The sequence below is a fragment of the Pyxicephalus adspersus genome, chromosome Z, assembly GCF_032062135.1.
Source record: "Pyxicephalus adspersus chromosome Z, UCB_Pads_2.0, whole genome shotgun sequence".
NCBI lineage: Eukaryota > Metazoa > Chordata > Amphibia > Anura > Pyxicephalidae > Pyxicephalus > Pyxicephalus adspersus.
The window spans coordinates 81,025,882-81,050,096 of record NC_092871.1 but is presented as its reverse complement, the minus strand read 5'-3'; the positions used below and the strand labels follow the sequence as shown (position 1 = coordinate 81,050,096).

Sequence of the window (24,215 nt, the reverse complement as noted above, 5' to 3'; positions counted from 1 at the left end):
TCTCTCCGTATTTCCATGCAAAAAGCATTGCATTTTTTTTTTTTGCATGGAAATTTGTTTCTCATTGTAGGCTATAATTCTTAGGCATAATTCACCTAAATATGTCCAATATTTAATAAATGTAATATTAAACTTTAAATAAAAAAAACACAAAAATCTGTTTAAATAAAAATATAGTTAAACATGTAATAAAACTGTACAGTAGTATGTTTAATATATATACACACACACACACACACACACACATACTTATCCCAAAACAATGTAATTTATCGAAAAAAAAATTATCAAAAATTTCTTACTGAAATTTTCCAAATCAAGGGTGCAATATTATTATTATAAACAGCGCTGTCATTAAGAATTTTTTTTTTTTTTTACACATTTTAAGCCTATCAGGGAATGAGTAAGGGGATTTATGTACCCCTGTACTCATTCCCCAGGGTGGGGTGGTGGGGATCTGGGAGTCTCCTTATTAAAGGGGGCTTCCAGATTCCAAAGTCCTGCTAAAAAATGTTTAAAAAAAGCACCCATTGTTTTCAATGGAAGCTTTCATAAAAGCTTTAAAACACTTGAAAAAGCCTCTATAGAGTTCAATGGAAGCGTTTTCCTGCGATTTACCAGCGTTTTAATTTTTTAAACGTTACAAGCAACGTTTAATATAACGCTCAAAAACGTGCCCGAAGGAAATGTCCTGGTGTAGATTAGCCCATGGGAATGCATGGGGACTTCAAACACGGGCTTTAAAAGCCTCAGGTTAAACACTGGGGAAACAGTCCATGTAGACTAAAGCTGCATACACACGTCCAATAATTATTGTTAGAAACGACCGATGAACAACCGATTGGCCGGTGAACGAGGATTGTCATTGGAAATGAATGACCGCCACAGTGGATCTGATTGGCTGACGATCTTTCACTATCGTGTGTATGATCGTTCAGTGATCGTGCGTGTTTCTGCGGTACACTTTCTTCTTTACATGTCCTTCCCTGCATCGTTCAAAATGATTGTATCTAGTGTGTGGACACTGTTGGTGGATTATATTTGAACGATCATATTGTTACAGCATGTACTGAATTGTGCACAATATGATTGTTCAAGTATAATCATTGATCGGTCGTAATCCTTCGTTTTCTAACAATAATTATTGGAAGTGTGTACCTAGCGTTAGCCTAATATTGATGTGACAGGTGCTCTTTAATATTCTTGTGAAGCACAGGGGTATGTAATAGTGTTATGTATCTTTTTATAATGTATCTTTTTATGTATCTTTTTACAATGTATCTTTTTATGTATCCTTTTACAATGTATCTCTTTACAATGTATCTTTTCATGTATCCTTTTACAATGTATCTTTTTACATCTGTTTGGAGGCTGTAGAAGCTCTACACAGTGCTGAAAAAAACTGAAATTTTCCTCCCATTGACTTTAACGATGTTCGATTTTGACATTCGACCACCCGAATAATTTTGCTCTATTCGAGCGAATAGCTGCCGAATTGAATAGTGAGCTATTCGACCAACACTAATCCTGAGACTCCAGGACCTTGTTGACAAACTTCAGATAAAGATCAAGGCCTACAAGAGGCAGGCTGGGGAATCTGTAAGTTATATTTTAGGAGAAAAGCTTTAATTATTCATAAGATGTTAAGGTTGCTATCCTAATTAGAAAGCACCGATAGCCAAGTATCATTTCTAACAGTTTTCTCCCAGGAGGAACAAACCAATGTCCATCTGAGAACCAATGTCCATTCAAAAAGGTCTAATATGAGCTGAGAAGAGAGCAGACATTGCTGAATCACAAATAAACAAGCTTGGGGCCAAGAGCCAAGACGGGAGTTTTCACTGTTTTATATTTACCTAATTATGCATCCGTCTAATAGCCTTTCAATAGTTGTACAGCAGTTCTCAAAATAATTCTAATAGACACTAACTATACAGCATTATATCTCATTTGGTGTGTGTTAGAATATATTACCTCATATCATTTACAGGAAATCACCATCATTAAAGAAACAATTGGTGCATAGCCATTTTTCCATTAGACAAGCACACCATTCTATGATCAGAGGGACTTTCCAATATGAAAAATGCTCCCAGTGTAAATAAATCACGGAGCATCATCCTACCTATGGCAAAACACATCGACCCACCTTTATCGATTGCACTACTCAGTGTGTGGTGTACCTAAAAAATGTCTTTCTACATTGGAAGACGTTAAGACAACTTAAGAAAAGAATTTACAAACACATTTACTCCATTACAACAGGAAAAAATGATAAAGTGAGGCCCGTAGCTATAGAATAGGCGCAGGGGCTGCATAACAGGGCACGCAGCAGAGCCCAGGGGAAGGAAGGGTTAAGGATTGGTTTTCTGAGGAGAGGGGGATTGGTCAAGGACGAGAAAGGTGGGAATTAAGAGTTATTGGAAGTGGGAGGTCTCTTTTTAGGAAGGAAAAGCTTAGCGAGGACACAGGTTAGTGTGATGCAGTCTGTTGAGGCCCTTATGGAGTAGCTGAGGGGGGCAGCCTGGATGCAGGATAGGGTAGCTGAGGTGCTGGGGGGGGGGCACTTGTTAGGTGCCCCCCGTCAGCTAGCTTAGAGGTGCTGCGGCTTTGGAGGTGTAGGCCTCTGGTGCGCCTGAGCCCCGGTCATTTTCAGAGGGCTCAGCGGCATGATGGGAGCCACCGCGGGGACCCTTCTAGCCTGCCTGCTGGGACCCAAGGAAGGGGTAATCTAGGGAGGAATCCTCAACCTAGGTGGAACTCTTAGAAGGGCTGTCAGGAAGCATAGCCCCCACTCACCCCATGGGGAGGCCTGGAGGGGGAAGGCCTCCCCAGAATACAGGGGCACGCGTACTGCGGCCTCTAGATCCAAGGCAGGCAGGAGGCACAGGGCGTGGAGGCCTTACCTGAAGCCGGGGCCTCGCGTAATCGGCCGTCTGAGGGCGTGGCCGAGGAGGCCCTAGGGGATCAGCCAGAACTCAGTGGTGGCGGGGGCCCCTGCCCCATCCGGGAGCCGGTTGAGACCCAGGAGATGCTCTGCCGCGGCCAGAAGTAGGCCCTGAATGTCCAGAGTGGCCGGATGTGACACGGGAGGGCTGTGACTCCGGCGTCAGCTGGAAGTGACGTGGCTGCATCCCGGAATTGCCCCAATCAGAGGGAGAGCTGTCCTCATCGGAGGATTAAGATGTGAGGAGCTGGGCACCGAAAGCGGAGCGGGCTTCTGCAGCAGTGGTGGCAGGTCCAGAGGCTGTAGGTCTGCCAGGTAGGAGACACAGGGGTCCTTGGTTGGGGTAAGGGTTGGTGACTGTACCAGGGGGAGGTGGTTGTGGTACCTTAGAAGGGGGGATGTAGGTTGGATGGAGTGGGAGAAGAGCCAGGTGCAAGGAGGACATGGTGGGGGAGATCTGGTTGCACCTGCAAGGAAGGGGGAGGTGAGTGACAATGCACAGGGGGAAGTCTTTGTTTGCTATGAGGGCTCATTTAAAGGAGGAGATTAAACAGAAGATTTTACAGCGGTGAATCTGTAGACGTTTAATTTGGAAAAAGGGAATGGGGCGGATGGATACAAAGAGGAAAGTGAACTGCGGCGGTATAGGTTGATCCCGCGCATGTTCTTTAATTGGCTTCAGGCATTTGGTATTCTAGCCAGCGTTATCAGACAGTGGCAGCCGGACCAGTGAGTTCCGCTGTTTTGCGTATCAGGACACTATTTGCAAGGTATACAGGTTGTATGGGGGGATTGCGTGGTTGAGATATGACGGAAAATTTCGTCAGAGGAAGGCTGTACATCCGTCGCTGCGCTGGGACCACAAGGATATCGGATTGTGGATGCGCCTGATGACGTCGGTTCGGCAGGTAAGCACGCCATTTTTTTGGGTGGGGTCGGGGGGCCAGGAGGAACGTTGGCCAGTAAGGAAAAAAAAAAAAAAAAAGGGGAGTCTGCTGGCTGTTCAATGAGGGAGGATGCAAATCGAGCTGGAGATTTTTTGCGGTGCATAGTGGCATCTTAGTGATACATCTTTTGATGGCGCAGTTCAATGGGTGCGTCGGTATGGGTGTGGGGCTTTGTTGACCAAAGCAGACATCGAGGCCGCTTTTTGGTTGTTGCCAGTGAATCCAGAGATATTACAATTGTGGGGTATTCAATGGGAGGAGCAATATTATGTTGATTCTTGTCTTCCAATTGTTCTATTTCCTGTGCATTGTTTGAAAAGTTTAGTACGTTTTTGGAGTGGGTGGTGCGAACGGTGGCAGAAGTGGACTCGGTAATCCACTATCTTGATGGTTTTTGGTTGATTGGGCCATCGGGTAGTTCAACTTGTAGGGTTTTGTTGGCCACGCTCCAGCACGTGATGGAGCGTTTTGGGGTCCCGTTGGTGGCTGAGAAGACAGAGGGGCCTGCTACGGTGATGGTATTTTTGGGGATTGAGTTGGACACCATGGCAATGGGGAGCAGGCTGCCACAGGACAAATTGCTGGCATTGTTGGAGGAGGTAAAAGGGGCGTGTGGTAGACACAAGATGGAATTGAAGGAGGTACAGTCCTTACTGGGCAATTTGAATTTTGCATGCAGGGTAGTTTGCATGGGCAGGGTTTTTTGTAGACGATTGGTGGCGGCCACTGCAGGAGTGGAGGCGCCTTATCACTATTCGGCTGAAGAAAGAGGTGAAGGCGGTTTTTAAGGTTTGGCACAGGTTTTTGGGGAAGTTTAATGGTCAGGCTTTATGGTTGGATGGGTCGGTTGACTCTGTGGATTTGAACCCGTTTACTGATGCGGCGGGGTCCACAGGTTTTGGGACCTATTTTGGAGGACAATGATGTGCAGTGGGCTGGCCTAAGGAACGGGTGGAGTCGGGGTTGGTGAAGAGTTTAGTGGTTTTAGAACTGTTTGCAATTGTGGTAGTGGTGGAGCTGTGGGGGTTGGAGATGGCCAATAAGAAGGTACGCTTCCATTGTGACAATTTGGGGGTGGTGCAGGCCATTAATGGTTTGTTTTTTCAGGGCCAGCAATTCACTTGATGAGACAATTAGTGTTCAGGTGTTTAGAGTTTAACATCTTTGTATTTGCGAGGCATATCCCGGGGGGGTTTGTATTGTGTTGGCTGATGCTGTCGCGTTTCCAGTGGGAAAAAAGTTTGTGAGCTGGCACCGGAGGCAGAGCAGCGAGGTTGTCCTTGTCCTGATCGGTTGTGGAAGATTGCAGAGGGATCATTGGGGGCTTGATTGAAAGGTCGGTGAGTGTGGCAACGTGGAGGGCATATTCTAGGGTATGGAGAAAATGAGAGGTGTTGTTGTCCCAGGTCGAGACAGATGTTAGGGTGGCGGACTGTGTGTACTTTCTGTTGTATTGGTTGGCCAGTGACTTCACAGCAGGAGCGTCCAGGGCGGTAGTAAGCAGAAAGCTGGCGGGTATGGCCTTTTGGTGCAAACTGCGTGCTATAAGGGATGTTACTAAACAGTTTGTGGTAAAGCAAGCGGTTAAGGGGTATAAGAGGGGAAGAAGAACACCAGATGCAAGAAGGCCGGTATCGTTTCAAATGCTGCAGGGTTTGGTGAAGGGATGTCACCCGGGGGGCATTTTGGCCGAGGATGTAGTGATGACTGGGGACCAGGTGTGTTTGCCGATTCGGCAGTAAAAAACGGACCAGCAGGGGAGGGGTTTTAATGTATTACTGATTTGTTTGGAAGGGTCGGGGGTTTGTCTTGTTTGAGCAGTTGGAGAATTGAGGTGGAAGAAATGCTGGGTTGGAGGCCAGTGGGCAAGGACCCATTGTTGATTCATGAGGATGGCAAGTTTTTCCAATCTGGGGTAATTTTTAAGCATTGGGTGAGGCGACTGGGTTTGGAGGTGATGGGCTATTCTTCACATTTTCGTATCGGAGCTGCTACTTAGGCGGCTAGGTGGGGGTTTGGTGAAAAAGCAATTCAGAAGATTGGAAGGTGGGAGTCTAGGAGGTCCCAGCTATTATGTGTGGCCTCCGTTATTGAAATTAATATTGCACTAAAGGTTGCTTGGTGGTGGTAGGGGGGTTGTTTAATGGGGTGGACCTGTTTTCTTCACGCTTTTTCTTTTGTAGGTGGTCTGCCATTCCTGGCTTGGATCATAGGACACTCCTACGTATGGTGGGGAGCAGAGATGAGGCCAGATGGTCGACAACTCAGCATGTCCAGGGAGGAGGCGACATTGAGGTGGATTGATGTTCCTGGCATTCTGTGGAGTAGGGGGGTTCCGGAAATGCGGAAGTATGCGCTTCTGGATAGGCCTCCGGGGGTGGTGATGGTGGGCAATAATTTGGGGAAGAGAGGTGTGAGGGAGCTAATCAGAGATGTGAAGCTGGACGTGTTGCAGTTAAAAATAGAGTTTCCCAGTTTAGTCAGACATTGTTGCCAGGAGGAGTTGGAGGGGAGTAAGGTCGATTGAGAGAATAAATAAAGGCCCGAATCAAGGTAAATAAGGAAGTGGGCCGCTTTGTTGCTAGAAATGGTGGAATCATGGTGAGGCATTGGGAATTGGAGGAGGAGACCGGGAGGTATTTGAGGAATGATGGGGTGCATTTATATGCTATTGGAACTGATCTTTGTTTTCTGGGCTTGCAAGACAGAGTCCAGAGGGCACTATGTGTGTGGCGGGGCTCTTAGGTGTGAGTGGTCTCACCTGAGTGCTGTGGCAGTTGGGGTCTGAAAAGGCAAGGATCTGATGTTGGTAAAAAGTAATGTGGTGGTGAGGGGGATTCTCGGAGGTAGGGTCCCCCTTTAAATTTGGGTATGGTCATTGGCCCCTGAGGCGGTTCTGGGCAGCTAGGGGCCGGTTGCCAAGTGGTGGTACAAGCCTTGCTGGATCAGACCTGCAACCTGGTTGGGTAATTTTATTTCAGGAAATTTGTGGTTAGGATATAATAAGTAAAGTTAATGTTATGTGGTTAAAATGTGACTTAAGCAAGTTTGAATCAATATTGTTATTTATGGAGTTTGTTTATGCATTTGGTGGTGACATGTTAAGTCACAATGTATGTATTTAGGTTATATGCGTTATTTATTTATGTTATGTGTTATTAAATTGCCTGCTTGACAACCATTTTAAGTGCAAAATTGGTGTGGTGTGTTTGGGGAAGTGAGTTGTTGGTTGGCAAGTGTGTGTGTGTGTGGTGAAAAGATTGGATGGGGGAGGAATTTTGGGGCTGGGCAAAAGTCTGAGTTGCCCTGGTCATGCCATGGAGTTACCACATAGCAAACAAACATAATTATGACCCCAATATCAGCAGTTTTTGGCTTTGGAACATTGGCACCGTCAATAAGCTATTGAGATGCGACAGGACTAAAATGATATCATGAGCTTCAAATCTTTCTTATCTCAGTAGACACTACATCACTATAATTATAAATTACCCATATTGAAGAATGCTTAATTATTTTTAGGTCTTACCCATTAAAATCACTTACACTTTATAGTGAGGAGCCTAATGGGCCAGTATTGGTTACCACATAAACCCCTCTAAATGAGCAGGGAGTCCAGGAGATCCTTTACGTCTCCCTTACATCCACACAACACCATGACCATTTTGGAATCTTGTCTTCTACAGTTCTCATGCCTTACATACCCTATTGACATAGATCAATCCTGTGTCTGGATTTGTCACTTATTTTGTATACTATCATTGTGAACAATACAATTTGTTATACACTCTATTTTAGGAGGTTGGGACGTTATACTACTATATATTTTTTTTTAAAGTTTTAAAAAAGTGTGACCAAACGTTTTGTTACAACTATCTACCTCTAAATAGGTTTGTCATTTGTAATTATGTCAATATATAATATTATTTATGCCAATTTTTGACCAAATAATTATCATGACTGTTCCTTATTATACCTGGTATTAAGGGCGACTGACTATCCAATCATTCAAATTCATCCCCTTTACCCTCCCCTTACAGGTTACATGACCCATGGACTCTTGGAGCTGCATGCTCCCGGCCCATGAATAATTTTGATCACTTGGAGATAGATTCTAATGCCTCTGTTCTACCCCCAAAGCTTCTTTTCCATATAGGATTACTCTCTGAATTTGCCCCCATAATAGCTTTATGTAATTGCGCTGTTTGGGCACTGCTCTAAGGGCAGGACAGCCTCAAGCTGACAAGAGAATGTCATTACCAAGCGCCCAGTGTTGGGTGAGATGCTATTATCAGCAGGTGAGATGCTATTTATCAACAGGTATCAGTGGGCCTTGGATGAGCTCCTAGAGACAGTTTTAGATGATGTTGTTTAAAGTGTGGATTGACAATCTGTTGAGGTTGTTTGCGGTACAATGCCGCAGTGTGAAGGGATGTTTGTGTTTATTTGCGAGTTTGTAGTAGGGGATTGTAATGTAGTGTTATGCGCTGCGTCGCAATTCCATGTATGTTTACACCCAGACTATTGTTTTTGATTTGTGTGATTAATAAAATACTTTATTCAATCAAAAGAAAATCATCTTTCACGATCCTTTCCAACGACAAAAGACTACATGATGCATGAAGGGTGCTGTACATACAGCACCGTTCTGCTCTATGGAGAGGGGAGGGGGGAGAGCGACGGAGCGGCACCCTGCTGCGCACTCTCCCCCTTCCCTTGAATTAGGATCGGTCGTCGTTCATCGTCCATGGATCCGCCAGGACGATGGGCGACACCGACGGGACACACGCCAGATTTTCGCCCGATATCTGGCAGATGCCGATTATCGGGCGAGAAAAATCTGACGTGTGTACGCAGCTTTAGTATGATGTTTTGAACAATATTCTAATATGAACTGGTTTGACCAGGGTTGTCCCACTGTGCATTTTGATTTTAACATTTGTATGAATTGATACACCATTAGTTGGATTCTGTTTATTTGTTCTATAGTTGGAAATAAATAAACCTTTGTATTATATTTTGCCAAGAAAAAACCAGTCTTCTTTTGTCCTTAAAATTATTATTAATATATTACAGTTAAGAAACGTCTTAAATGTTATAATTATTTTAAGTGACAGCTTGTCAAATTGAATAAAACATGTAGCATATGTTGAGGGATAAATTTTTTTTAAGCAGACTGAGGAAGACAGGAAAGATTCTGAGACTCCAGGACCTTGTTGACAAACTTCAGATAAATTTCAAGGCCTACAAGAGGCAGACTGAGGAATCTGCAAGTCATATTAACCAAGTATCATTTCTAACACTTTTCTCCCAGGAGGAACAAGCCAATGCCCATCCGAGCCGATTCAGAAGGCCAACATGAGCTTGGGAAGTTAAGGAGAGTGCAGACATTGCTGAATCACAAGTAAACAAGCTCAGGGTCAAGGGCCAAGACATTGGTGGAAAGGTGAGTTTGCACAGTTTGTTTTATATTTACTCAACGATGCACTTTGTCTAATAACCTTTCAATAGTTCTTGTACAGCAGTTCTCTCAAAATTCTAAAGACACTGTAAAACTATACAGCATCACATCATTTGGTGATTTTGTTAGTATATATAAACCTACCACCCTAGCTAATATTTTAGCCCAAAAAGAAATAAAATGACAGAACAACATCCATGTCAATCAACATTGCTTGATGCAATTAAAAGCAGACAGGTGTGCAAGTTTGATTTGGAGAGCTAAAACCATCCAAATGAGCCACAGCTGAATGATTTTATCACCAGTCACACAGTGGCCTGCAAGCTAGTATATTTATTGATTTATTTGCCCAAATATTTTAATATATGTACATGTTACCAATGATGTTGATGTTTTTAGATATACGAATACCCTAATTAAGCCCTATTGTAAAAAAAATTCCTAGTCAGCTGCTTTGATAAACCATTCCATATTTGTGTTCTCATCTAAGGTTGTAAATAAGAAAATGAAAACTGTCTTAGCCAATTGATCAGCAACATCTATGTATGGGTGCTTTTAGAAGTTTTGCATAAAATGTTCCTCACGTAAAATGGAACACTGAGCAGTGCTACCACTTTCTCTGTTCCTTCATGGCAGGTTGGTAATGCTTCCCTGAACACCAGAATCTGTGACATGCTTCTGTCGGAGCACAACATTGATATTCAAACCATCAACTACCCAACTGTTTCTTATGGAGAAGAATTGCTGAGGATTGTTTATCCTCCATTTTTATGACATGATGAGCCACTTTATAGGCAAGCAAATGGTCTATAAGGATTATGGAATCAACCATAGCACATGTTACATATATAATATACTGTCAATAAAATGGTCTGAACATAACTAAGATTTACAAGCCAAGACCACACAATAGCCCCTCAGAGAAAAAGAACGACAATGTACTCGTAATACCATAATATATATGTTATAAGGATGTTAATATCCTTGGATTTCCATTTTACAGACAGCCTGCTACATACATGGAAGGAAGTCAGGACACCCTTGAAATCTCCCTTAGCTGCCAAGTGCTACTTTTGCCACTGCTACCTTCCCATTTTCTCATTTAACTTGAGAAAATGGGAAGGTAGCTACTTTGGTAATATGGAGCATTATAGTACAACATACATTACAATGTATGCCTAATCAGCACATGCTGAGGCTCAGAACACCCAAACCAGCCGTCTTGTGGGAGCAACCACCGTTCTTATTCTTCTATGCCCACTACCAATCTTCTGAGTACCAGTTACAGCCTAGTTTCTAAATTTACAAGAACACACAAAGTGTATTTATTAATGCGTATCCACCATTTAAAATTAATTATTTTCTTAAGATTACAATTTTAAGTATATTCTCTTTTCATATTAATAACTTAAGAGTGATAATACACATGTATCATTTTTGAACTTATGAATTCCTACTAATCTTACAGCTAAACATTAAAACCACACAAAGTATAGCCACTGTACAGCCATGTCCAGACTTTGGGTGCGTATAGGTTCACACATGAAAAACTGACAATAAGGTTGTGCCAAACATTCTGGTGTGTTGATTTTAGATAATACTTATGGCTTCTGCAGACAAAGTTGGTGGAAGGGCCAGAAATTGGTACTGCAAATGTAATAAATGCAACCAGCATTGTGACCAGGATAACTGATCTAGGAGAAATACATAAAAATGAACACCACTGGGTATTTGGACTGAACTCTTCAGACATACGCTATATGGCCAACAGTTTGCCCGCACAGTCCAAATAGTGAGCTCAGGTTCTTCCAGTGAAGAGTATTATAAATAAAGATGGCACATTTTAGTCCAGCATGGCAGTGACAAAAGCCAACTATATAAAGACACGGTTTAATAAGTTGTTTATTAAAGGTGGTTTATACAGAACCCAGGCATAAACTCTACTTGACACTACTGGGATAATTCTCATTGCAACCTAGGCCCTCCAAAAGCAATAGCTAACTTAACTTATGACCCTAGGCAGTCAGTGAGGATAAAAACCTTTATATTATAGGCCTGTTAAGTTGGGGGTACATTAGGAGTAATGACCTACTAGATAAGTGGTTAATGGTAAAAATTAAACTTACAGCAGTGGTCAGAGTGGATAATGGCAATGTAAAAAGACAAACGCATACTAAAATCATTGCTAAAACAAAGAGCATTTCAAGGTAACAAAGGCATTTCAGGTAAGGTCCTGGACTGTGATTTTTATTTATATTAAATCAAATAAGTAGCCCCCACTACTATTCTTGTTCCTTTACAGGTTATTTTATAATAATGCTTCCAAATGATCATACTCTCACAGGTCAAGGTCCAAACAGTCTAAATGGGTTCTTATTGTTGCAAACAAGCTCTGAAAAAAAGAAAAAGAAGCTATGCATGCACATCAAATATACCGATCTTCTGGTGTGGGGACCTACTGTGTTGATGGCTGAGAGTTTTTCCAATCCATCACCAAGACTGGAAAGGTGATAGGGAAAATCTCTATAAAGAAACAGCCTAAACAAGGAGTAGTATCAACCACTTTCTGAGAAAGTTTTGTTACCCCCTTTAGCTTGAATCCCTCTCTGGACAGGGGCGAGGTGAGGATAGTCATGTCTGCTACTAATGTGCCAGGTGTGATTTGATTTGTCTCCACTTCCAGCATATCTGTCTAAACAAGTAGACATTATCTATGAAGATTTCCCCATCAGACTGCAAGGTAGGAGGTGTGCAGGCTCTCAAGCTTTCATGTTACACTTAAGCCTGGTTTTGTTCAAGCTTCAGGCCACATAGTGCGAAAACCACAGCATGCATAAGCTTTACTTTGCTGCAAATTCAGAAATGCACAGCAGGTTTTCACACTGGGTAATATTACATGTTGACCTTTCAAACAAATCCATGTACAGTGCATTTAAAATTTTGGGATTGGGGGGGGGGGGGGGGGGGGGGGGGGTAGCATGTCTGATGAACGGGCAACACCCAGCATGGATCAGGCCAGGGTAAGGCCTTGTCACCACAGCTTCACAGTGTCAACTGCTCTACAAGTTTCAAGCTTTGCAAAATGGCCTCATTCAAATCTATCAGAGGTTACAATGCAGCCATTATTACATCCTCTGGGAAGCAATGATGAATCAGGCTGTAGTTGTTGTGCTAAGATAGCACCTGCTTGCTCTATTTCTTGGATAGTTATGACTAGGCATGTGATTTGTAGTAGTACTTCAGTCACTAACTTCTATAATGCTTGATGTGCTTTGCTCCTTGTGACAATCATCACACACCATGCTGTAGCGCAGCTGAAGTTATGTCCGTACTTTTCTTTAACACCCTGAGATTTGATGCAACTGACCCTTGCAATGCCAACAATGACCATTTTGTTCTCTCAAGGTAGGGACTTGTGGGGAGAAAAAAAAAAAAAAAAATCTAGACTAAACATGCCAGAAGATAAAGAATTATATGTCTAAAAGTGGTACATTGGTTTTTCAGCTTTCCTGAGTGTGGCTCAGTGTTACCGCTTTCAGCTTGTTTTTATACCGGAAAATACTGTGACAAGGCCTGTTATGTATCCTATTCCAACAACCCATGCATACCTAAATAATGGGTATAATGGAAACAAGTGAAACAGAACAATCTTTTGGTCAAAGATGGTGCAAAATCGAAACAATTTTTAATTAATTCGGGTGTCTAATATAATAAAGCCATGTTCTAATTGTATGCTACTGCTGTACCAGTTTGCAGCTGTTGCTGTAGTTTCACTGCTTACTACCAAGTGGGACTGTATACACTGACAATGTCTCTTGTTTGGGATATTCTAATAAATCTTGTTTTAAGGTATATAAAAAAAACCTGGTATGTTCATTTGCCAATTAGATGGCTATATTTCTATGTAAACTAGGATGATCCTATTGGCATCCAGAACTATGCAGAGCAAAGTGACCATTACCATGCAAGGGTCACTAACCCTATACAGTATGTGCAAGGAGATGAGGCAGGAAGTGTCACTGTACCCTGCATGATGTCAGTGTCTTTTTAACCTCTCCCTCAACAACACACACAAAGCAGCATCCATGACAACAATCAACATCATTTGATACATATAAATTAAAAAAAAAAAAAAAAAAAAAAAAAAAAAAAAAAAAAAAAAGAGCTGTACAAGATTTATTTAGAGACAAAACTATCTAATGTAGCCATGGCTGGAAGATTTAATCACCAAACACATTGGCCTGCAAGCTATGAATATAGGAAAATAAAAATTGTCTTTGCCAATTGATCAGCAACATCTATGTATGGGTGCTTTAGAAGTTTTGCATAAAATGTTCCTCATGTATTATGGAACACTGAGCAGTGGTACCACTTTCTCTATTTCTTCATGGCAGGTTGGTAATGCTTCCCTGAACACCAGAATCTGTGACATGCTTCTGTCGGAGCACAACATTGATGTCCAAGCCATCAACTACCCAACCGTTCCTTCTGGAGAAGAATTGCTGAGGTTTGTTTATCCTCCATTTTTATGACATGATGAGCCACTTTATAGGCAAGCAATACTCTATAAGAATATGGAATCAGCCATATTACATGTTACATATATAATATACTGTCAATTAAAATGGTCTGAACATAACTAAGATTTACAAGCCAAAACCACGCAATAGACCCTCAGACAAAAAGAACCACAATGTACTCATACCATAATACGTGTTTTATGATTTTACCTTGATTGAAGGATGTTAATATCATCCTTAGATTTCCATTTTACAGACAGCCTGGTACATACATGGAAGGAAGTCAGAACACCCTTGAAATCTCCCTTAGCTGGCAGGTGCTACTTTTGCCACTGTCTCCTGCATTTTGACTTGAGAGAATAAGAATGTACCTACTTTGGTAATATGTAGCATTATAATACAAAATACATTACAATGTATACCTAACCAGCACATGCTCAGAACACCCAAACCAGCCGGCTTGTGGGAGCAACCATCAATCTCATTCTTCTATGCCCACTACCAATCTTCTGAGTACCAGTTACAGCCTAGTTTCTGAAGTTTCCACCTTTAAATTTACAAGAACACACAAAGTGTATTTATTAATGCTTATACATTTATAACTAATTATTCTGAAGATTACCATTTAAGCTATTATGAAGACAATTGTATTTTTGAATTCCTACTAATCTTCCAGCCAAACAATAAAACCCCACAAAGTATAGCCACTGCACAGCCATGAGCAGACTGAGTGCGTATAGGTTCACACAACAAAAAAAACTGACAATAAGGGGTTGTGCAAACATTCTGGTGTGTTGATTTTGGATAATAGTCAAGGCTTCTGCAGACAGAGTTGGTGGAAGGGCCAGAAATTGGTCCTAAAAATGTAAAAAATGGAACCAGCATTGTGAACTGGATAACCGATTGCTAGAGTACATAAGAACAGACACCACTGGGTCTTTGGACTGAACTCTTCAGACTATACTATATGGCCAACAGTATGCCAGCACAGTCCAAATAGTGAGCTCAGTGAAGGGTATTAATGAAGAAAGCTCTTTAGTTCAGTGTGACTGACAAAAGCCAGCTATAAAATACACTGTTTAATGAGTTTTTCCTCGATAGCTTTGTAAGCAGAACCCAGGCATCAACTCTACTCCACACCATTGGGTTAATTCTGATTGCAACCTAGGCCCTCCAAAAGCAATAGCTAACCTTACTTATGACCTTAGGCAGTCAGTGAGGATAAAAACCTTTACATTATAGGCCTGTTAAGTTGTGGGTACATTAGGATTACTGACCTAATAGATGTAAAAGACAAAAAACTCACTAAAATCATTCCTAAAACTTATAAAGAGAAAAAAGGCATTTCAGGTAAGGTCCTGGACTGATTTATATATATACAAATAAAATAAGTAGCCCCCCACGAATATTCTTGTTCTTTACATGTATTATACAATATTGCTTCCAAATGGTCATCCTCTCACAGTTCAAGGCACAAACAGTCTGAACGGGTTCTCATGTAAATGAAAACAAGCTCTGAAAAAAAAAAAAAAAAAAAAAAAAAATATGAAGCTATGCATGCCCATCCAAGATATAGATCTTCTGCTGTGGGGACAGCGAAGAGCTCTTCCGATTCATAAAGCTTGGGAATGTGATTGGGAAATCTCTAAAAAGAAAAATCAGAGACTAAGCAAGAATGAGTTTCAACCCACCACTTTCTGAGAAAATGTTGTTACCCCCTGCAAGTTGATTTCCTCTCTGGACAGGGGTAAGGCTAGGAGCAAGGATAGTTGTCATGTTACACATGCATGATTTGCCTTTAATTATGTGTGTCTCTTCTCTCTTCCCCTAGCTTCTGCTTAGTCTCTTGTCTCCTCCCCTCTTCTTCATTCTGTCATCCACTCTCATCTCAGTTGCATGCTACTGTTAGCTACCACAGCATGATTTTTTGACCTATCCATCTGTTCATCGGTGTATGATCTGCACAGTTTGGAATAAACTTCTTCAAGATCTACAAGGTGTCCTTTGGATTGAGTCACTGTCAGCCAATTCACCTAAGACTGCAGTTATAGCCATCTCATCACAACTGTAAGTTATAGAGATCACACTGTAAGTGCTTAGACTGGAGAGGCAGAACAATAGTCATGTCTAATACTAATCTGGCAAGCGTAACTTTTGGCATGTCTTTGCTTCCAGAATATCGGTCTAGACAAGCAGAATTTGTCTGTAGGATCTTCCAGACCGCAAGGTAGGATGTGTGCAGGCTCTCAAGCTTTCATTTTACACTTAGGCCGGGTTTTTCAAGTTTCAGACCACATAGTGAGAAAGCCACAACATGCGTAAGCTTTACTGTGCTTCAAATTCAGAAATGCACATTGCACTGCAGGTTTTCACACTGGGTAATATTACATGCTTGACCTATGAAACAAATCTATGCACAGTGCATTTCAGAATTTTTGGGATGGGCGGGGGAGCAGGTCTGAAGCAGAGGAGACAAGGTCTTACCCTGGCCTGATACATGCTGGTTATTGCCTGTTCATCAGAATGTCAACTGATCCACAATTTTCAAGCAAAATGGCCTCATTCAAGTCAATAGGAGGTTACTTTTCAATTTGAATTTCCCGCACACGCGCCGACATCATCCTACACGCACGGAGGGAGAAGAAGCTGGCCGGCTTCTTCCTCTACTCCGCCGGCCGGCTTCTTCTTCCCGGAGAAGGCACCCAACGCTGGAGGACGACGATGGATGATCACAGCGGGACCAGGCAAGTGATCGATAAACCCGAACTTTTCTCACTGTATTTTCATACAGTGAGAAAAGTTCGGGTTTATCGATAATTGTAACTATTTTAAACCCATACCAAGGTCAGGCTTATCCCTCGGCTGGTTAAGGGGTGCACATCTGAGCACCTGATTTGGAGTTTATCAAGTCTAATGAATAACCAGCTACAGCTTTGCAGTTACGCTTGGCTGTGGTTGGATGAGTAATCAACTCCTACATGTGATTGTTTAAAATACACCATGTACAATATTGAATTGTTATTTATACAATATAAGCTCTTTGTGTTGTACCTGGTAATCACATTGCTGTGCCTTTACACACTGGGGCAAAAAGTTTCATTCCATTCAGCAAAATGTTATCTGTAATATTTTTATTTCCTAAGAACACATACTTATTGCAGCTGTGGTGGTAACAATATTCTATAAATACAGAAACTGCCATTTGTGGATGTTGCTAGTGGTTCACTTGGGACAAGGCTTGGGAGCATGCTGTAACATGGCTTATACTGGAAAATACTGTGACAAGGCCTGTTATGTATGCTATTCCAACAACCCATGCATACCTAAATAATGGGTACAATAGACACAAGTGTAACAGAACAGTCTTTTGGACCAAGATAGTGCTAAATAGAAACACTTGAATAAATGGGGGGTGTCCAGATTACAGCAAACAGTCTCAATATCAACATAAACTCCCATCCCCTTAACCTCCTGGGTGGTTACACAACACAGTAGAGGGAGGCAGTTTTAAAAGGCTAGTGTAAATAAAATTCACATTAAAACCTTTTTTTTTTACATAATCAATATATTGTTTTAAAATCTGTATTTCATTATGGAACTTAGTGCACCATATTGCCATGATTTTGTCCGACAAGGTCCTCTTGATGTCTACCCCATTTTGTTCACACATTGTACACCTACCTTTGGATGGTCACTACGTGCCGGAATTGTGCTATGCCCTGTGGCAGGCAGCCAATGTTAAGGGACAAACCCACTGCAATCATTGCTAAAACTTAGGGAAAAAAAGACATTCCAGGGAAGGTCCAGGACTGCAATTTATATACACTACTAGAAGAAATCAGTACTCACACTGGGCAGAAGAACTCCGCTGACCAGTCAAACACATCCTCTGTTTCACTTGTGCTTAGAAGGTTGAATAGGGGGGTTTAAGGCTCATTCATGATTACAAGAAGAGAGTTAGAGGTAAACCTTTATAAAAGGGAAAAATCTAAAGCTCAAATATTTTTAAAGCCAGAAAATTGTGTCTATGTGAAACACATGATGTACTTATTTCTCCATACTTCGCTCTTTTATGGGAAGGCATTTGGTTGTGCTGGGTAATATGTAGCATCAGATAGGTTCAGTCTAGCCATGTGAAACACACGCTCTAATAGTTATTTGCTTTACTCTTTCAGAAAGGCATTTGGTTGTGTTGGGAGATATGTAGCAAGTACCGCTGCACTCAGTGCACTCCTATGGTGCTGGATCCATCTTTATCACCTCCCTCCCACCAATGGTGCTGGTTGGAGTCTGTGCATGTGTTAGAATGAAGAAGGGCCATCTCTGCGATGTGCTAACCAGCACATTGTCAAACACATGTGTCAGCTCAACCACATGGTCATCAACTGCCCCAGCCACATCATCCTCATACGGAGGAGCTGACATCACTGCTTAGAATGCTTGAGTCTTACCTTAGTCAAGGACTATCTACATATATGTTAGATGTATGGGTATACAGGAATTGGGACATCAGGAATGTTAACTCCCATCCTGAGGGAGCAGCATGGACCTAATTTAAGTCATATATAACCAGGCTAAAGCACATGTTTCTTTACTTGGCACCAGGAATTACCTTTTTGACAACGGTTCCACCTCCACGTTCTCACGCTGCTGGTCCTGCGACAACCTCCGCCTCTGCCTCCTCATCCTCCACTGCAGGGACAATTCACAGTGCCCCTCCAGCATACCATATGTGCAGGGCACGGCAGTGTCACGCTGTTCTGCACCTGGTTTGCCTGGGCGAACGGAGTCACACAGTGGAATTGATGTGATTCTTCAAGGAATCGAATCCTGGCTTTCTCCTTGACAACTCAAAATCGGAACCATGGTGACCAACAACAGGAAGAACTTGGTGTCAGCGCTGCATCAAGGAAGGCTGAGCCATGCACCCTGCATGGCACACATGTTCAATCTGGTTGTCAGCCGGTTCCTGAAGTCTTCCACCCATCTGCAAAACATCATAAAAATGGCCAGGAAACTTTGCACGCACTTCAGCCACTCGTACACCCCAAAGCACACCCTCTTTAAGCTGCAGAACGGCATCCCCCAACATAGACTGATATGCAAAGTTTCCACCCTCTATATGTTGGACCGACCATACTAACAGGGAAAAGCCGTCAACGAATTCTTGATGATCCAAGTGGATAGGAGTTCTCCCATGTGTAACTTCGTTGTCAACCAGTGGCAGCTCATGCGTGACACCTGCCGTTTGTTCACGCCCTTTGAGGAAGCCACGTTATTTTTCAGTCTCCAGGACTACGGGATGAACAACGACATTCCACTGCTTTATGTCCTGGAAAAGATGCTGGTAAATCTGGCTGGTCAGGGGACTGGAGACGTGGTGTTGATCTCACGGCCACATGAGCCCTTTGGGGGCTGAACTGGAGGATGACATTGGAACACAGGCAATGTAAAGCAAAATGGGATCTACACCATTGGGATAATTCTGATTGCAACCTAGGCCCTCTAAAAGCAATAGCTAACTTAACGTATGACCTTAGGCAGTCAGTGAGGATAAAAACCCTTATATTATATGCCTGTTAAGTTGGGGGTACATTATGAGTAATGACCCACTAGATATGTGGTTAATGGTAAAAATGAAACTTACATTAGTAGTCAGAGTGGATAATGGCAATGTAAAAGAAAACTCACTAAAATCATTGCTAAAACTTACAAAGAGAAAAAAGGCATTTCAGGTAAAGTCCTGGACTGATTTTTATATACATATATAATCAAATAAGTAGCCCCCCGCTACTATCCTTGTTACTTTACAGGTATAATATTAATGCTTCCAAATGGTCATCCTCTCACAGTTCAAGGTCCAAACAGTTTCTCATGTAATTGAAAACAAGCTCTGAAAAAAATGAAACTATGCATGCCCATCCAAGATATATATCTTCTGCTGTGGGGACGGCTAAGAGAAGGCTGTAGCTGTTGTGCTAAGACAGCACCTGCTTGCTCTATTTCTAGGATAGTTTTGACTAGACATGTGATTTGTAGTAGTACTTCAGTCACTAACTTCTATAATGCTTGATGTGCTTTGCCCCTTGTGACAATCACCACACAGCATGTTGTAGCGCAGCTGAAGTTATGTCCGTACTTTTCTTTAACACCCTGAGATATGATGCACCTGACCCTGGCAATGCCAACAATGATCATTTTGTTCTCCCAAGGTCGGGACTTGTGGAAAAAAAAATAAATATCTAGACAAAACATGTCAGAAGATAAAGAATTTTCTATTAAATTAAACAATACAAAGTGACATATAATGATAAACAGAAATGTATGTCCTTTGCCTATTTTGGATAGTGGGGCCAGGGCTAAACCCTGCTGTGCATGCATGAAAATTCATTAGTAGGGACACCACCGGTTCATTTTAATGTGGTCAGTGGTAAATTCTCTCTCGATGTGTATTTGGTTCTATTGCAAGAAGGTGGTGATGTATGTGTGTGTATTTAATTTGCTTTTTCTTTCCAGGGTCTTGCTGCTTCTATCCTGAGAAAGATAAGATTGTGATTTGGAAGGCCATCCTACACAGGTAATAGTGATAGCTGCATATCTAATGTGCATATAAAAAAGAAATAATGTCTTTTCACATACATAATCAGTGGGCTTTGGGTGAAATGAGTCTGGTTGCTACTCGGAGCAGTCACTATCCTTACTCTGGGAAAAAAGGCCGACTTCTTACCTACTTCTTTATGTCTACCTATATATTGTTACAGTATTGGTTCTCCTTAAAACTGAGCTAAACCTTTTTAAATAAACAAAAATCTGTTTTTCCCTCAAGGTCACTTAAAACTTCCACACTAGATCAGCATCGGGTTGGGACACCTTGGCAGCACTTCACTATTTATCTATCTACCCAGTACTACCTTCTAACAAATTAATCTCCTATTAATATTTTTTTTATCTCTTACCTGTCACCACCAAAATACATTTCTCAAACATTTAAAATACTCAACACCCATAGACATTGGCCATATCCATATATAGACCCTTCTAGTTTTGAATACCTTTTTGCTTATTTTCTAACAAATTCACCTACTATAATGTTTACCAGTCTACAAACCCATTCTTTGTTTCTCTCTATTATTTTTTTTTTCAATTTTACACTCAGATTCTGGCCTATTAAGGAACTGTTCCATTACTTGATCAGAGCTTCCTGACGGGGTGCACTTCTGAGCACCCAATTGGTTATTCATTAGACTTGATAAACTCCAAGCTACAGCTTTGCAGTTAAGTTTGGCTGTGGGTGGGGCGAGTACTCAGCTGATAAATGTGATTTTTCAAAATACACCATGCACAATATTTAATTATTTATACAATATAAGCACTTTGTATTGTACCTGGAAATCACATTGGTGTGCCTTTACATACTGGGGCAAAATGTTTCATTCCATTTAGCAAAATGCTATCTGTGATATTTTTTATTTTCCAGGAACACATACTTATTGCAGCTGAGATGGTACACAAGTGTAACAGAACAGTCTTTTGGACCAAGATAGTGCTAAATAAAAACACTTGAATAAATGGGAGTGTCCAGATTACAGCAAACTGTCTCAATATCAACATAAACTCCCATCCCCTTAACCTCCTGGGCAGTGCATTTCTGTCTGGATTTATATGTCTAAAAGCCGTACACTGCTTTTCAGCTTCCCCAAGTGTGGCTCAGGGTTACCGCTTTCAGTTTGTTTTTATACCTCGAGCCACACTCCAGGAGGTTAGGAAAAAAAAAAAAAGTCACACACACAACAGAGGGAGGGAGGCAGTTTTAAAGGACTAATGTAAATACAAGTCAGTTTAAAAGTTTTTTACATATTCAATATATTATTTTGTAAGCACCATAGTGCCATGATTTTGTCTGACTTGAGGTCCTCTTGATGGCTAGCCTACCCCATTTTGTTCACACATTGAACACCTATATTTGGATGGTCACAACGTGGCAGAATTGTGCTATGCCCTGTGGCAGGCAGCCAATGTAAAAGTACAAACCAACTGCAATTATTGCTAAGACTTATAAAGGAAAGGACATTTCAGTTAAGGTCCAGGACTGCCATTTATATACACTACTGTTCTTGTTCCTTTCCAGTTTAATATTAAATAATGCTTCCAAATGACCCACCTCCCACAATTCAAGGTCCACACAGTCCTAACAAGTTCTTGTGTCCACAATCAAGTTTGCCAAACATGGTAGCTGCACTTCCCTTAGTTAGACCCTTCCCTTTACATATAATGGGCCAGATGTCCTCCTAATACCTATTTACTGCAATGCAGCCTTTAAAATTAAGTGCCATGAATACCCCTGTACACATCTAGCATTGGGCTAAGGTTTGCATATTAATTTATCACCTTGTTTTCTTACGATATAATGCCAAAATGGATACAAAGCACTTAGTGCACTCCTGTGGTGCTGGATTCATCCTTATCACCTCCCTCCCACCAATGGTGCTGGATTCATCCTTATGACCTCCCTCCCACCAATGGTGCTGGATTCATCCTTATTACCTCTCTCCAACCAATGGTGCTGGTTCATCTTCATCACCTCCCTCCCATTTATGGTCCTGGCTGTGCATGTGTTAGAATGAAGAAGGGCCATCTCTGTGATGTGCCAACTAGCACATTATCAAACATGTGTCAACTCAACCACATGGTCATCAACTGCCCCAGCCACCTCATGCCCATACGGATAAGTTGACATCACTGCTTAGAATGCTTGAGTCTCACCTTAGACAAGGACAATCTACATATATGTTAGATGTATGGGTATGCAACTGGGACATCAGGAATGTCAGCTCATCCTGAGGGAGCAGCATGGGCCTAATTTAAGTCATATATAACCAGGCTAAGGCACAACATGTTTCTTTACTTGCCATAGGAATTACGTTTTTAGAAGGTTTCATCCTCCCTACTGGTTCTGGTGACCACTATCCCTAGTACATAAAGTAATGAGAAATCCAACAATGTTTATTTTAAGAAGAGCCCTATGCAGGGCAAAGCGACCATTTCGATGCAAGGGTCACTAACCCTATCAATTCCTTCATAGATGACACAGAAATTACTTGATTCACACACTTAATATTGCTTGAGGCTAGCAATAGGCTGCTAGACATCGGCTGCTAACACAGGTTAGGTGGTCATTACTCTATACCAGGTTATATATATGGGGAAGGAGATAAGGGGCTGCTGTGGAGGAGGTAGGAGATTTTTGCCCAGGCACTGTCACTGTATCCTGCATGGTGTCAATGTCTTTTTAATCTCTCCGCGAACAACCCTAGTCATCTCATTCTGTTCCATTAGCAAACTATGTATGGGTTCTTCTGTGACTTCTGTCTGAGCACAACATTGATGTCCAAACCATCAACTACCCAACTGTTCCTTCTGGAGAGAAATTGCTGAGGTTGGTTCCTGGTCCATACTCCTGGCATGATGAGCCACTTTATAGGTAAGCAATAGTCTATAAAGGATTATACGTGCAGCCATAATGCATTTCACACATAATAATCTTAACAAGACATTAAGATATACAAGCCAAAACCACAAAATGTTCCCCATGTTGTGGTAGCACATTAGTTCAGTTAAAGGAACCTCAATGTACTCTTACCATGACATTATGTATGTGTTCTCATGGTTTTATCTGGACTGAATGATGTTAATTCATGGATTTCCATTTTACAGACAGCCTGATACATACATGGAAGGCAGGATACCTTTAAAATCCCCATCAGAGGCCGAATGGAATTTTGCCACCAACCGCTGCATTTTGACTTGATAAAAGAATGGGAACGTAACTACTTCTGGGAATATGGAGCCCAAATACATTACAATGTATGCTTAACCAGCACATACTGAAACTGAGCACACCCAAACCAACCATCATTCTCATTCTTCTATGCCTACTACCAATCTCCTGAGCACCAGTTACAGCCTAGCTTCTGAAGTTTTCACCCTTCACGATGTACAAGAACACACAAAGTGTATTTATCAACGCTTTTACATCAACTATTATGTTGAAGATTACCATTGAATTACTGTGAAAACAGAATATAATTAAAGTGATAACACAAGTACATAATTTGTATTTTTGAACTTCTGATTTCCTACTAATCTTACAACTAACACTAAAACCCCCACAACATATAGTAATTCTTCAGCCATGTCCAGGCTTTGGGTATGATATCACACATGAAAACAATAAAGGGCTGTGCAAACATTCTGGCACGTTTTTGGATAATAGTTGTGGCTTCTGCCAACATAAAGGCAGTACCTCACCTCCCATATGCTCATTTGGCAGTCAGAGTGAA

The 24,215-nt window shown here is 41.7% G+C and overlaps 2 long non-coding RNA genes across 4 annotated transcripts; both read left to right on the top strand.

The window, feature by feature from the left end:
- The first annotated feature begins 2,522 nt into the window (after positions 1-2,522).
- On the top strand, positions 2,523-10,139 carry LOC140344068 (uncharacterized). Its single transcript, XR_011923476.1, has 4 exons — positions 2,523-3,262; positions 6,078-6,189; positions 9,209-9,340; positions 9,992-10,139. It is a non-coding gene; the product is annotated as an uncharacterized lncRNA (long non-coding RNA).
- A 3,507-nt stretch (positions 10,140-13,646) lies between these two features.
- LOC140343983 (uncharacterized) lies at positions 13,647-23,978 on the top strand. Of its 3 annotated transcripts, XR_011923435.1 has the most exons (6): positions 13,647-13,862; positions 15,707-15,942; positions 16,051-16,102; positions 20,392-20,452; positions 23,212-23,356; positions 23,590-23,978. It is a non-coding gene; the product is annotated as an uncharacterized lncRNA (long non-coding RNA). The 3 variants fall into 3 exon arrangements; XR_011923434.1 differs by lacking the exons at positions 15,707-15,942; positions 16,051-16,102 and having other exon boundaries at positions 13,673-13,862; XR_011923436.1 differs by lacking the exons at positions 15,707-15,942; positions 16,051-16,102; positions 23,212-23,356 and having other exon boundaries at positions 13,662-13,862.
- The last annotated feature ends 237 nt before the right edge of the window (positions 23,979-24,215 follow it).